The sequence below is a fragment of the Schistocerca americana genome, chromosome 3 (genome assembly GCF_021461395.2).
Source record: "Schistocerca americana isolate TAMUIC-IGC-003095 chromosome 3, iqSchAmer2.1, whole genome shotgun sequence".
NCBI classification, from domain to species: Eukaryota; Metazoa; Arthropoda; class Insecta; order Orthoptera; family Acrididae; genus Schistocerca; species Schistocerca americana.
In genome coordinates, this window is record NC_060121.1 from 372,119,066 (window position 1) to 372,133,827 (window position 14,762).

The 14,762-nt window shown below is 47.7% G+C and overlaps 1 non-coding gene across 1 annotated transcript; it reads right to left on the reverse strand.

The window, feature by feature from the left end:
• Window positions 1-6,287: 6,287 nt before the first annotated feature.
• Trnat-ugu lies at window positions 6,288-6,362 on the reverse strand. The gene has a single exon. It is a non-coding gene; the product is annotated as a tRNA-Thr (tRNA).
• Window positions 6,363-14,762: the final 8,400 nt, after the last annotated feature.

Here is a 14,762-nt window from a genome sequence, read left to right on the forward strand (position 1 = left end):
AGGTTATCAATAATGTTCGAACGTAGTATACGTTACAAAATCCTACGGCAAATCGACGTTAGTGATTTGGGTTGTAACTTAGCGGATGACTCCTATTTCCTTTCTTGCGTATTAGTGTGAGCTGTGCGTTTCTAGAGGTGTGTGAGACGCCTGTAATAAATACAAACTCTGTACTCCAGATTCAGGGAGGGGCGGAGGGGGCGACAAGGAACTCCTCTCGTCCCCCCCCCCTTCCCTTCCCCCTATGGATGTCTGTGATGTGAGATCAATCTGTATCGTTTCTTTAGCCGCCTAATCACCACACATGAGTGCTGCATGAATGTTAATCATCTTGGACAAGTGCTGGGTGTGTCACTATGACTCCGAGGCAAAGCTGACGAGGAAAGAGTGGGAACATGTGGGTTCCTCACCGGCGAAAAAGCGAAGATGCAATCGCCATCGGGAAAGGTTAATCTGATTGTTTTTTTGGGACTCCCATGCTGTGGTGCTCACAGGCTATACTCATAAGGGACAAACTGTCGCAGGAACGTGCTACCGAAATCTCCTGAAGTTGTGAGAGGCTGCCAGGACGAAGGTCACGGGAAGATGTTCAAGGGACACAGCAGCTTATTCTGCACAGAACACTATCATGCATTACATGTAAGCTTTCACGGCCGACGTCTTCATTAATTAAAACTTCCGGGCTGAATTGCCGTGGTCCATATATAAAACTGCTTCACCTTCCTGGCGTTTCGTTGCCTACTGCGGGCAACATCTTCTGAGGTGAGTCGGCGACTGGCTGCTAGGTGCTGGAGGTCCCGCTTATATAGAGCGCGTAGATGGCTCCACCACTCATCACGTGCTTTCGACTTTAAAACTATCTTGCCGGGATGGTTCCTTTCAAAACAGCGCGGCCGACTTCCTTCCCCGTCCTTCCCTAATCCGATTAGACCGATGACCTCGCTGTCTGGTCTCCTTCCCCACAACAATCAATTTAAAACTATTTCTGGCTGGTGTCATCTCTCTCGATTATAGGTAATCGATAGTCAGTTCGTTGGTACAGAGTCGACCATCATATCTTGTCTAGTTTTAATCCTTCTTCTTTTTTATTAAAATTATAGATCTCTATAGCTTCTCTATACATGCGGGTATAATAATGTGAGGTCCTAGCTATCACATTTGTCTCACTAAATTTTATTTCGTGATCACCGTCTTTGAAAACGTGTTCCGCTACAGCTGATTTGTCAATTTGTCCCGGTCTACAGTTCCTTTTGTGTTCCGTTATGCGGGTATTAACACTCCTTTTAGTTGTTCCAATATAAACCGTGCCACAGCTACACTGAATTTTATACACACCTGGGGTAGCTAAGGGGTGTCGTGCGTCTTTCACCGATCTTAAACTTTCACTAATTTTCTCGGTAGGTCGAAAGATTGTCTCCACTTGAAACTTGGCCAAAACTTTCCCAATACGGTGCATGCTGCTTTTTGGACTGTCAAATTTTGTCTCACTTGCCGTACTCTCATGACGTGGTGCTCAGTTAGTTCGTCCCCTTTCCTCGGATGAAGAAACGATCGCGTGGTAGCGATTTCCAGAACGATGAAGAGGCGATTTTCGCGAGGGGACGTTTCTTGAACAGCCAAAACGCTGACTTCTACAACCAACATCTCTACCAAGGCATGCATCATTGACGAAAAAAAGAAAAGAAATGAAACGTGTAGCGCAGAAAAGGACTAACACACCACCAGGTTCCCAAGTTCTATGGTCGCAGTTAAGATTTTTCCAGGTGATAATTACAGCTTTAAGACTATCCATCGTAGTTGATAGCATTTCCTCCTTGTTATTCCGTTACGTTTCTGCAGGTTTCGGACTGAAGCCATGGCAAACAAGGCACACTGCCTTCGAGATAAAGATGAGGGAGAGTGAAGTGATTTCTGCAGTACTAGGGTTCGCTCGGAGAGCGACGGAGACCGCTATCGTAACTCAGCCATGACAAATTGTTCGCAATAGACGTAACGTTCTGAGCGGCACGCGACCACCTATTATGCAGCTGGCATATCACGCAAGGATAATGACGGAGGAGCTGTGCTTCTAATAGCTAGTGCACATCGTCCGTTATCCCCAGATGGCGACTGCTCCAACATCAGTAGAAAAGAGTATTCGTTACAATGAGACACAAAGTCCTGTACTCAGTAACTATGTTTTACAACGATACGTACATTAAGTAATGTCTTACCGAGATGTATTAAAGCGAGTGGGGAGTACTGGCATAAGTCTCTCCGTGTGTGCGTCTCGGCCTGCTAATCTGAACCAATGTGGAGAATTAAACTTCGAGACCGTCCCCCAGGTGCGGCGGTGTTTAAGTACCTGGCCTCGTGTCCAGGAGTAACCAAAATGAAATCAAATTTTTCGAGGTTCCTCTACATAAATTACGCTTATGATGGACGAATAATATAGCAGAGAACTCAGCTGCCATTACAGACAGCTCGAGACGTAACTCAGACTGTCCAGAGTGTAGAGTACTTTCGCCGAAGAAGGCGCATCCCGTCACATCTGGCGTCTTGAGCCGCCCATATAAATTCATCTGGCGCTAATACATTGTGGTGCTAGGCAGACAATGGTTTTTCACTGACTTCCATTTGCAATGCGCTTAGATCACATGAATACGGGTAGTACTTCCCTTGAAAACAAGCACAGGGAAGTTGACAGAGGCGTCACATAAGCAAGTACGCCTTTGCTAACGGAGTCGGTATCGTCTGACTAGTATTCCATAGACCATATTCACGATAAATTTTATAGTGTGGAGTATAACCCACTGTGTGCCAAAAATAAGCGAAGCACCCAGAAGACATGGCCGTATGTAAATATAACTTCGTACCCCATCGGCAGGTATGTGGATGAACAGAGTTGCAGTGTTCTGTGTCAGCTAGAACTGTCACGAGAGTGCATTAGTGTTGTTCGTGTTTAATGTTGAGACCAGGCCTTGTAGTATATACACTGAAGCGCCTTGGAAACTGGTATCGACATGCGTGTCCAAATACAAAGATATGTAAACAGGCAGAATACGGCGCTACGGTCGGCAACGCCTATACAGGGTGTTACAAAAAGGTACGGCCAAACTTTCAGGAAACATTCCTCACACACAAAGAAAAAAAATATGTTATGTGGACATGTGTCCGGAAACGCTTACTTTCCATGTTAGAGCTCATTTTATTACGTCTCTTCATGGAATGGAATGGAATGGAAACACACAGCAACAGAACGTACCAGCGTGACTTCAAACACTTTGTTACAGAAAATGTTCCAAATGTCCTCCGTTAGCGAGGATACATGCACCCACCCTCCGTCGCATGGAATCCCTGATGCGCTGATGCAGCCCTGGAGAATGGCGTATTGGATCACAGCCGTCCACAATACGAGCACGAATAGTCTCTACATTTGGTACCGGGATTGCGTGGACAAGAGCTTTCAAATGTCCCCATAAATGAAAGTCAAGAGGTTTGAGGTCAGGAGAGCGTGGAGACCATCGAATTGGTCCGCCTTTACCTATCCATCGGTCACCGAATCTGTTGTTGAGAAGCGTACGAACACTTCGACTGAAATGTGCAGGAGCTCCATCGTGCATGAACCACATGTTGTGTCGTACTTGTAAACTCACATGTTCTAGCAGCACAGGTAGAGTATGAAGTCATGATAACTTGCTCCATTGAGCGTAGGTGGAAGAAACTAAAATGAGCTCTAACATGGAAAGTAAGCGTTTCCGGACACATGTCCACATAACATCTTTTCTTTATTTGTGTGTGAGGAATGTTTCCTGAAAGTTTGGCCGTACCTTTTTGTAACTCCATGTATAAGACAACAAGTGTCTGGCGCTGTTGTTAGATCGGTTACTGCTGCTACAATGACAGGTTATCAAGATTTAAGTGAGTTTGAACGTGGTGTTATAGTCGGCGCACGAGCGATGGGACACAGCGTCTCCGAAGTAGCGATAAAATGGGGATTTTCCCGTACGACCATCTCACGAGTGTACCGTGAATATCAGGAATCCGGCACAACATGAAATCTCCGACATCAGTGCGCCGGGAAAAATTCCTGATGGAACGGGACCAACGACGACTGAAGAGAATCGTTCAACGCGACAGAAGTGCAACCCTTCCTCAAATTGCTGCAGATTTCGATGCAGGGCCATCAACAAGTGTCAATGTGTGAACCATTCAAGGATACGTCATCGATACAGGTTATTGCGCAGTTACGATGCATGCGGTCGTCGTATGATACACGTGCTATGAGCCAAGTTGTCTGCAGTATGTCTGTTTGGTGGCCAGGGGTGTACGCTCCTGGTACGACAGACACTCGGAATCTTTGTGAGAGTGCGGCAGACTTCATGCGCCGTTACCATGCATGCATTAAGACTGGCGGTCGTCACTTCGTTCAGTGACACGGTGTATGCTGAGTACGTCCATAACACAATAAATAAGTATTTTCGACCATTGGTTCCCTATCTAAGCATAATCGGAATCACTATCACCTGTTTCAGTTTGATCCAGAAGGTTTGAGACACCCTGTGTATACATGTATATTCCATGAAATTAGACATTGCCTTTGGTGTAGAAGGACTTATTAAAGAGACAGCTTTAATCTACACACGAAAACACTTTGTCTCTCTGTCAGACATTTCACTTCCGTGGTCAAATTGTTAGAGTCATATAGCTGTACTGAAACGTTCCTCTTAGCCGTCCCTCGGAGCGCCCGTGGCACCGCGCGAAGTCACTGTCTATGGCCACAGGCAGAATTCGCGAATTATTGGCTAAATTAGAATTATATATTAATAACCTTCAGCTGCTGACGGGCGTTGATATACACTCCTGGAAATTGAAATAAGAACACCGTGAATTCATTGTCCCAGGAAGGGGAAACTTTATTGACACATTCCTGGGGTCAGATACATCACATGATCACACTGACAGAACCACAGGCACATAGACACAGGCAACAGAGCATGCACAATGTCGGCACTAGTACAGTGTATATCCACCTTTCGCAGCAATGCAGGCTGCTATTCTCCCATGGAGACGATCGTGGAGATGCTGGATGTAGTCCTGTGGAACGGCTTGCCATGCCATTTCCACCTGGCGCCTCAGTTGGACCAGCGTTCGTGCTGGACGTGCAGACCGCGTGAGACGACGCTTCATCCAGTCCCAAACATGCTCAATGGGGGACAGATCCGGAGATCTTGCTGGCCAGGGTAGTTGACTTACACCTTCTAGAGCACGTTGGGTGGCACGGGATACATGCGGACGTGCATTGTCCTGTTGGAACAGCAAGTTCCCTTGCCGGTCTAGGAATGGTAGAACGATGGGTTCGATGACGGTTTGGATGTACCGTGCACTATTCAGTGTCCCCTCGACGATCACCAGTGGTGTACGGCCAGTGTAGGAGATCGCTCCCCACACCATGATGCCGGGTGTTGGCCCTGTGTGCCTCGGTCGTATGCAGTCCTGATTGTGGCGCTCACCTGCACGGCGCCAAACACGCATACGACCATCATTGGCACCAAGGCAGAAGCGACTCTCATCGCTGAAGACGACACGTCTCCATTCGTCCCTCCATTCACGCCTGTCGCGACACCACTGGAGGCGGGCTGCACGATGTTGGGGCGTGAGCGGAAGGCGGCCTAACGGTGTGCGGGACCGTAGCCCAGCTTCATGGAGACGGTTGCGAATGGTCCTCGCCGATACCCCAGGAGCAACAGTGTCCCTAATTTGCCGGGAAGTGGCGGTGCGGTCCCCTACGGCACTGCGTAGGATCCTACGGTCTTGGCGTGCATCCGTGCGTCGCTGCGGTCCGGTCCCAGGTCGACGGGCACGTGCACCTTCCGCCGACCACTGGCGACAACATCGATGTACTGTGGAGACCTCACGCCCCACGTGTTGAGCAATTCGGCGGTACGTCCACCCGGCCTCCCGCATGCCCACTATACGCCCTCGCTCAAAGTCCATCAACTGCACATACGGTTCACGTCCATGCTGTCGCGGCATGCTACCAGTGTTAAAGACTGCGAAGGAGCTCCATATGCCATGGCAAACTGGCTGACACTGACGGCGGTGGTGCACAAATGCTGCGCAGCTAGCGCCATTCGACGGCCAACACCGTGGTTCCTGGTGTGTCCGCTGTGCCATGCGTGTGATCATTGCTTGTACAGCCCTCTCGCAGTGTCCGGAGCAAGTATGGTGGGTCTGACACACCGGTGTCAATGTGTTCTTTTTTCCATTTCCAGGAGTGTATATCAACGGGGACAGGTGAAAATGTGTACCCCGACCGGGACTCGAACCCGGGATCTCCTGCTCACATGGCAGACACTCTATCCATCTGAGCCACCGAGGGCACAGAGGATAGTGCGACTGCAGGGACTCTCTCGCACACGCCTCCCCCGCGGTCCACATTCTCGCCTTGTATGTCCATACACTGCATTCGTAGTGTCCCACCCCAACACAACCATTACTCGTGGAAGACATTCTTACCAAGTCCCGTAAGAGTTCGGGGAATATGTGTGCATCCTCACAGAAGAGGACGGTCATGGCCGCTATAGCCAAAACTATACACTTATATGGATATGGTGTGTGTTCTTTCGGACATGTCCTAAAGAACACACACCATGTCCATGTAAGTATATAATTATTGGCGATGTGCGGCGTGTGACACAGATCGCGCCACGCACTTTTCCGCGGACTGTATCAGAAGTGTTTCTGGCCGTCTCGGATTAATTCTGTGCTCTGCACAGCTACTCATGTAAATAAAGGGCCGGCCGTAGTAGCCGAGCGGTTCTAGGCGCTACAGTCTGGAACCGCGCGACCGCTACGGTCGCAGGTTCGAATCCTGCCTCGGGCATGGATGTGTGTGATGTTCTTAGGTTAGTTAGGTTTAAGTAGTTCTAAGTTCTAGGGGACTGATGACCTCAGAAGTTAAGTCCCATAGTGCTCAGAGCCATTTGAACCATTTTGTAAATAAAGGTTGCCAACCTCTCTTTGACTTGAGAGATATGGTTAAACTAGTCCAAAGCCAATAATGTGTATGTGGAGGCTAGAGCGACGAACGAAAATTCTTACCAAGGCCGTGATTCGAACGCAGGTCCCCTGCTCGCAAGGCAGATGCACTAACCACAACGCCACCTTGGAACAATGACTTTGCACGACTGCGCCGGCTACCCTACTCAGTCCAAATTCCTATTCACGCATTCGGGAGGACGACGGTTCAATCCCGCATCCGGCCATCCTGATTCAGGTTTTCCGTGATTTCCCTAAATCGCTCCAGGCAAATGCCGGGATGGTTCCTTTCAAAGGGCACGGCCGACTTCCTTCCCCGTCCTTCCCTAATCCGATGAGACCGATGACCTCGCTGTCTGGTCTCCTTCCCCAAAAACAACAACCCTATTCACTCCTCAGCCCACTTGGTGTTCCCCCGAAACTCTAACAGTATTGCAGAGGCTCTGGAGTTGTATTGGAATAGCACCTCAGAATCGAACGAAACGGGGGATGCTGCCTGAGACCCAGGCACACTTGCGTTTTAATCAATGAAACTTTTTGGTTCCAGAGACGACTGGAGTCAAGGAATTTGCATTGAAATGAGAGACGTGCTAGGCTAGTCTGTGCAGGTGTGCAAAGCCACTGCACCATGGTGACGTAGTGGTTAGTGCATCTGCCTAGTGAGCAGGAGACCTGGGTTCGAATCCTGACCTCGATACGAATTTTCAGTCATCGCTTCAGTCTGCTTATACCATATACATCACTGATGTTTGTGACTTGAAAAGGTCTCTGGAACCATATAGCTTCATTTGATTCAAAGACGTACGTCTGGGTTTCGAGCAGTATCGCCCGATTCGCTCAATGCTGAAGGTGCTGTTCCTGTACAATTCGAGAACCTGTGCAATGCTGTTCGAGTTTAGGGGGAATACCACGTGGGCTGAGGCGTGAATGGGAATATGGACTGAAAAGGGAGGCGTGCTAGGATGTGCTGTGCAGTTGTGCAAAGCCACTGTGCCACGGTGGCATAGTGATGACTGGAAAACCGCGGCCTGGTCGTGTGAGTGCCGGTTTCAGTTGGTAAGACCAGATAGTGGGGTTCGTGGAAGTCGCAGAGCCCATGGACGAAAGTTGTCAACAAGGCACTTTGCACACTGCTAGCCGCTCCATAATGGCGTGGGCTGTGTTTACTTGGAATGGACTGGGTCCTTTGGTCCAACTGAACCGATCATTGACTGGATCGTGTTATGTTCGGCTACTTGAAGATCATTTGCAGCCATTTGTGGACTTCGTTTTCAAATGACAATGCGCCACGGCAGCGGGTCACAGCTGTTCGTGACGGGTTTGAAGAACACTCTGGACAATTCGAGCGAATAATTTTGCCACCCAGATCGCCGACATAAATTCCATCGATATTTATGGGACATAATCGATAGGTCGTGCACAAAATCCTCACCGGCAACGCTGTCGCATTTATGGACGGCTGTAGGGGCAGCATGGCTCAATATTTCTGCAGGGGCTTTCAAGAGTCCATGCCACGTGGAGTTGCTGCACTACGCCGGTCAAAAGGAGGTCCGATATGACATCCTATGACTGTTAGCACCTCAGTGTAGTCCTCCAAAATGCGAAGTGGAAAGATAAAAGTGATTGGCTACAAGCACGAGTGTATACCTATTTCAACTGATATTCTTAATAATCATGAAGAGGTCAAATTTCATTTGTTCTCACTCAAAGCACCTGAAATTGAAGACGTTAGTGCAATAAACAGTTATGTCCACTTTCGGCTGAAAACCAGTTTTTACTACAATTGGATAGATTGAAAATTTCTCTGTAATGTGGTGCAAGAATGAGACTTGTCCATGGGACCAACTCAAAACAACATTGGCAATGGACTTGCCGACGTCGTGTGTTTGGGCAAAAACAACCTATGTCCAGGGCCTCCTTTGTCATTGCACCAGATAGTAGTAACATTCTAGGATGTGACATACACCCAGGAAGTTCACTGTTACACGAGATCTGTTTTTAAATTTCTCGTTCCACGCAAAAAAGTTGTTTTAGTCTAAGGTTAAGGATACTGATAATTAGAAGTTCACTGTTTATGTAAGTATAAATTCTTTGAATACTCCACCGCACGCAAGCCTGTAGTGCGCTGTAGTGCATCATTATCACAACCTATCGGTCATGAATTCGTCATTCGGGAAGCCTCGACTGTATTGACTTTTCCTTTGCCAGTTAAATTTGAGAAAAACGAAGATGTCATCAAGTTTGCCAAGAAATACGTGCGAGAATCAGACATGGAATTTTTCTTGTTAACTTTCCACACCTATGATTTTTATTAGTGTATACATTTTCTTGTAATTCTCAGACTCGTCGTCACATTCAGTAACCTGTACAGCGCTAATAGTTGTTTTCTAATTATTTATTTGTTGACACATACAAAAATTGTTTGGTGTGAGAGTGAAGCAAGTCCAATTTTTTAAAATTCACTAATTTGTTTTGTATCAAGCTATTATAGTGCGTTGGTCCCCTAAATAAAGGTAGGGAAAAAAAGGCCGGTTAATAAAGTTTTCCAATTTCTGGAAAGTTTTTTGTGTTTTGCTCGAAAGTATGTAAATGTGACTTAATGATCGTGTATTGTAATAGGCGAAACGGCAACACATTTCAGCAGCCTTGGCGTCAAGCGAGCCCTATACCAACAACACGACAACCAGATAAACTGCTGCGCACCACTCCACAAGCGAAATAAACAAATGTGTTCGTGGTTAGCGCAGTGTTGAGAGCTCGTGGCGGGCAGCCAGCGGCGGTGAGAGGAGTCAGCGAGGTCACTCCGCCAGCTAACGAGCCACTTGAATGAAGGCTTCTCTCACGCCAATTCGTTCTGTATCAGGCAGGCCGCCGCCGCTCATTAACCGATTTATCTTCCTCGCGGGTGAGCTCACCGGCACTGAGTTTCGCTGTACATTCAGATTTTCCCCGAAGATCAAACGAACGCCGCAGTTTGAATATCCGCGTGCCTAGAGCAGAATATCGCTGTCGATAGAGGATCGGAACAGTCCAGTCTTCCCCATGCGAACTGCTAAACCATGCAGACCTGCACGCTAGTCTTAATGAAGGGCATTAGACACGAAGCACAAACTGGGACTGGGGAATAATGAGGAAGGAAATCGGCCGTGTCCATTTTCAGTGGAACCGTCCCGGAAACACAGAAAATCTAAATCTGGTTACAATAGGAAACGAATGGGTACCCTGCAGGGTTTGTGACATATCCATAAAAAAGAAAATATTGCTTTCACCATATGCTGTTAAAAATCAGATGTCGGCCGCTGTGGCCGAGCGGTTCTGGGCGCTTCAGTCCGGAACCGCGCTGCTGCTACGGTCGCAGGCCCGAATCCTGCCTCGGGCATGGTTGTGTGTGATGTCCTTAGGTTAGGGAGTTTTAACTAGTTCTAAGTCTAGGGGACTGATGACCTCAGATGTTAAGCTCCATAGTGCTTAGAGCTATTTGAACCATTTTAAAAATCAGACAAAGGTACCTAAAAGATTACACAGATCATAGAAAGTACGTGTTGCTGATAATTAATATGTTCCGGTAATCTTAGGCAGAAAAATTGCTGGCCGCACGAATTGCAGCCACATGTTCGGCAACACTGCGTCCACTGTTTCCTGGCACTGTTTGCGGCAATACATTTCCGCATCAGAAATGCTCACACTGGGCACACTATGGCCGCGAAATGGACGAAAGCGAACTAGTGGGAGTGAATGCCGCTCTCCTGCTTTTGCGTTCCACGTGGCAGAAAAGCTAGCAAGAAAATCAGAAATCGGGTTTTGTAGATGTGCTCTTTTTTTCCTTTAAGTAATCAAGCTGTTAACGAAACTTTAACTCCTGAAATCATGCTGGATACATACCTTTTCCATGATATTGAAACACGATTTTGAATATATCGTATAAAAGCAATTCGTTCGAGATTTGGTCAAATCGCTACCAATATGAAAAAATATATACCAGCTGCAACTAGTCTTGCGATCACTGTTCGGTTTTTGGCTGCTGGTGTTTTATATAAAAGTCGAATATACCTTTTTAAAGAGCACTTCTCATCGGTAAGCCTCTTGATACATGACATTTGCAACATTTTAGTGTGAGGACTCAAGGAATCCATTACAGATGTTTCGAATAACAATTAAATTTTTATGTTAACAGCTTATTTTGGTTTAGCAGTATCGTGATAAGGCTATGAGTGCCACAAGTGCGACACATATGTATACAACGAAAGTGTTGGATGTGAAAAGTAATGTATACAAATATAATAATAAATAAATGACAACTGACGCGTTGCTGCCTATGAACACGGAAAAACGCGGGAAGAAGCATCAAAAAGTTTAGAAGGCTTATGATGCTACTTAGAATACAATTACGGCTCACTGTTGCAGAGCCGTTATTACAACGGCACCAAGAAAGTTGTTTATTTCCCGCCGGAGTGTGGTCTGTATATTTTTACTTTTTGTATTCGATAGCTCTGGTCATAGACGTGCATACCACATTTATGAAAATCACGGTTTCCCGTTCGAGCACGCGCAGCCGCATGACCTTTGCTGTGTGACAACGAACGTTCATCGTGCTAAGCGCTAAGAGGCTGACTATATAGGCGCTAAGCGACGGGACTAATGATCAGTTATTAACAAAAGCCAGGAACTCTTAAAGACACAGATCCCGGGGAAAGCATGTTTATAAAACCCGTGCCACAATAACGTTTTAACAATATTATATCACTGATAACGATAACAAAGGAAGCAGGTTAGAGTACACTTGTTCGCCCACCGCTTGAATACTGTTCACCAGTGTGGGATCCGTACCAGATAGGGTTGATAGAAGAGATAGAGAAGGTCCAATGGAGAGCAGCGCGCTTCGTTACAGGATCATTTAATAATCGCGCAAGCGTTACGACGATAGATAAACTCCAGTGGAAGACTGCAAGAGAGACGCTCAGTAGCTCGGTACGGGCTTTTGTTGAAGTTTCGAGAACATACCTTCATCGAGGAGTCAAGCAGTATATTGCGTCCTCCTACGTATATTTCGCGAAGAGACCATGAGGATAAAATCAGAGAGATTGGAGCTCACACAGAGGCATACCGACAATCTTTCTTTCCATGAACAATACGAGACTGGAATAGAAGGGAGAACCGATAGAGGTACTCAAGGTACCCTCCACCACACACCGTCAGGTGGCTTGCGGAGTATGGATGTGGATGAAGGTGTAGATGTAGAACTGACGTTGGTAGTAGGAAACGACAGTCTATGAACGTAAACAAAGATGTATGAACTATTGTTGGTAGTATAAAGTAGTGACAAGGTTAACCTAACTTAGCAATTACTGCTCAAACGTGGACCTCAAAACTGCTCCATGCCAGTTCTATCTTTATATAGCAGCGTCAATTAATGTGCAGCTAACAATGTGCTGAGGCCAGTAAATGTTCCAAATCAGCGTCACGTCTCGCTGAACTGTTGAGAAATAATGATTTTAAAGATTACGTGTTGTAGGTAGCATGTTAACGCGTGTTGGAACTTGATGGACATATAAAGAAGAAACTTGACAATACTATGGAAAGGAGAGAGCAAGTGTAAGAGATACGATTCTGCGAGAAGAATTTGACAGAAAGACCTAAGTCGCAACTACGCACATGGAGTACTTGACATTCCCTCAAATTATTGATATCCTTTGCGGAAACAACCATGAGAAAACAGTTCCATCTGTTACATATAGAGTATAGGGGAAATAACCGCGATCTTTAAGGAAAGTGTAGCAATAATCCTAATGTCAAGTTCACACCTGGCAGGTGTGAATATTATCGGACAATGAGTTTAGTAAGTCACGTTTGCAAGTAACTAACAAGAGTTATCTACAGAAGCATACTACGACTGCTAGAAACCGACCTCGAGAAAGATCAGTTAAGAGGTACGGAGAAATGCGCGAATATGCGTGGCAATATTGACGCTACAGCCGGCCGCGATGGCCGAGCGGTTCTAGGCACTTCAGTCTAGAACTGCGCGACTGCTACGGTCGCAGGTTCGAATCCTGTCTCGAGCATGGATGTGTGTGATGTCCTTAGGTTAGTTAGGTTTAAGTAGTTCTAAGTTCTAGGGGACTGGTGACCTCCGATGTTAAGTCCCATAGTGCTCAGAGTCATTTGAACCATTTTTGACGCTACAGATTTGAACCACGTCATACTGGCGTGCACCAAGTACTCTGCCACACGGTCGGTCTGGTACAAAAAATTGGTTGCAAGGGGCTACCCTCTTCCTTTACTTTACCGATTTGATATATAGGTACTATTTGCTTGCGAAATACACTCCTGGAAATTGAAATAAGAACACCGTGAATTCATTGTCCCAGGAAGGGGAAACTTTATTGACACATTCCTGGGGTCAGATACATCACATGATCACACTGACAGAACCACAGGCACATAGACACAGGCAACAGAGCATGCACAATGTCGGCACTAGTACAGTGTATATCCACCTTTCGCAGCAATGCAGGCTGCTATTCTCCCATGGAGACGATCGTAGAGATGCTGGATGTAGTCCTGTGGAACGGCTTGCCATGCCATTTCCACCTGGCGCCTCAGTTGGACCAGCGTTCGTGCTGGACGTGTAGACCGCGTGAGACGACGCTTCATCCAGTCCCAAACATGCTCAATGGGGGACAGATCCGGAGATCTTGCTGGCCAGGGTAGTTGACTTACACCTTCTAGAGCACGTTGGGTGGCACGGGATACATGCGGACGTGCATTGTCCTGTTGGAACAGCAAGTTCCCTTGCCGGTCTAGGAATGGTAGAACGATGGGTTCGATGACGGTTTGGATGTACCGTGCTCTATTCAGTGTCCCCTCGACGATCACCAGTGGTGTACGGCCAGTGTAGGAGATCGCTCCCCACACCATGATGACGGGTGTTGGCCCTGTGTGCCTCGGTCGTATGCAGTCCTGATTGTGGCGCTCACCTGCACGGCGCCAAACACGCATACGACCATCATTGGCACCAAGGCAGAAGCGACTCTCATCGCTGAAGACGACACGTCTCCATTCGTCCCTCCATTCACGCCTGTCGCGACACCACTGGAGGCGGGCTGCACGATGTTGGGGCGTGAGCGGAAGACGGCCTAACGGTGTGCGGGACCGTAGCCCAGCTTCATGGAGACGGTTTCAAATGGTCCTCGCCGATACCCCAGGAGCAAAAGTGTCCCTAATTTGCTGGGAAGTGGCGGTGCGGTCCCCTACGGCACTGCGTAGGATCCTACGGTCTTGGCGTGCATCCGTGCGTCGCTGCGGTCCGGTCCCAGGTCGATGGGCACGTGCACCTTCCGCCGACCACTGGCGACAACATCGATGTACTGTGGAGACCTCACGCCCCACGTGTTGAGCAATTCGGCGGTACGTCCACCCGGCCTCCCGCATGCCCACTATACGCCCTCGCTCAAAGTCCGTCAACTGCACATACGGTTCACGTCCACGCTGTCGCGGCATGCTACCAGTGTTAAAGACTGCGATGGAGCTCCGTATGCCACGGCAAACTGGCTGACACTGACGGCGGCGGTGCACAAATGCTGCGCAGCTAGCGCCATTCGACGGCCAACACCGCGGTTCCTGGTGTGTCCGCTGTGCCGTGCGTGTGATCATTGCTTGTACAGCCCTCTCGCAGTGTCCGGAGCAAGTATGGTGGGTCTGACACACCGGTGTCAATGTGTTCTTTTTTCCATTTCCAGGAGTGT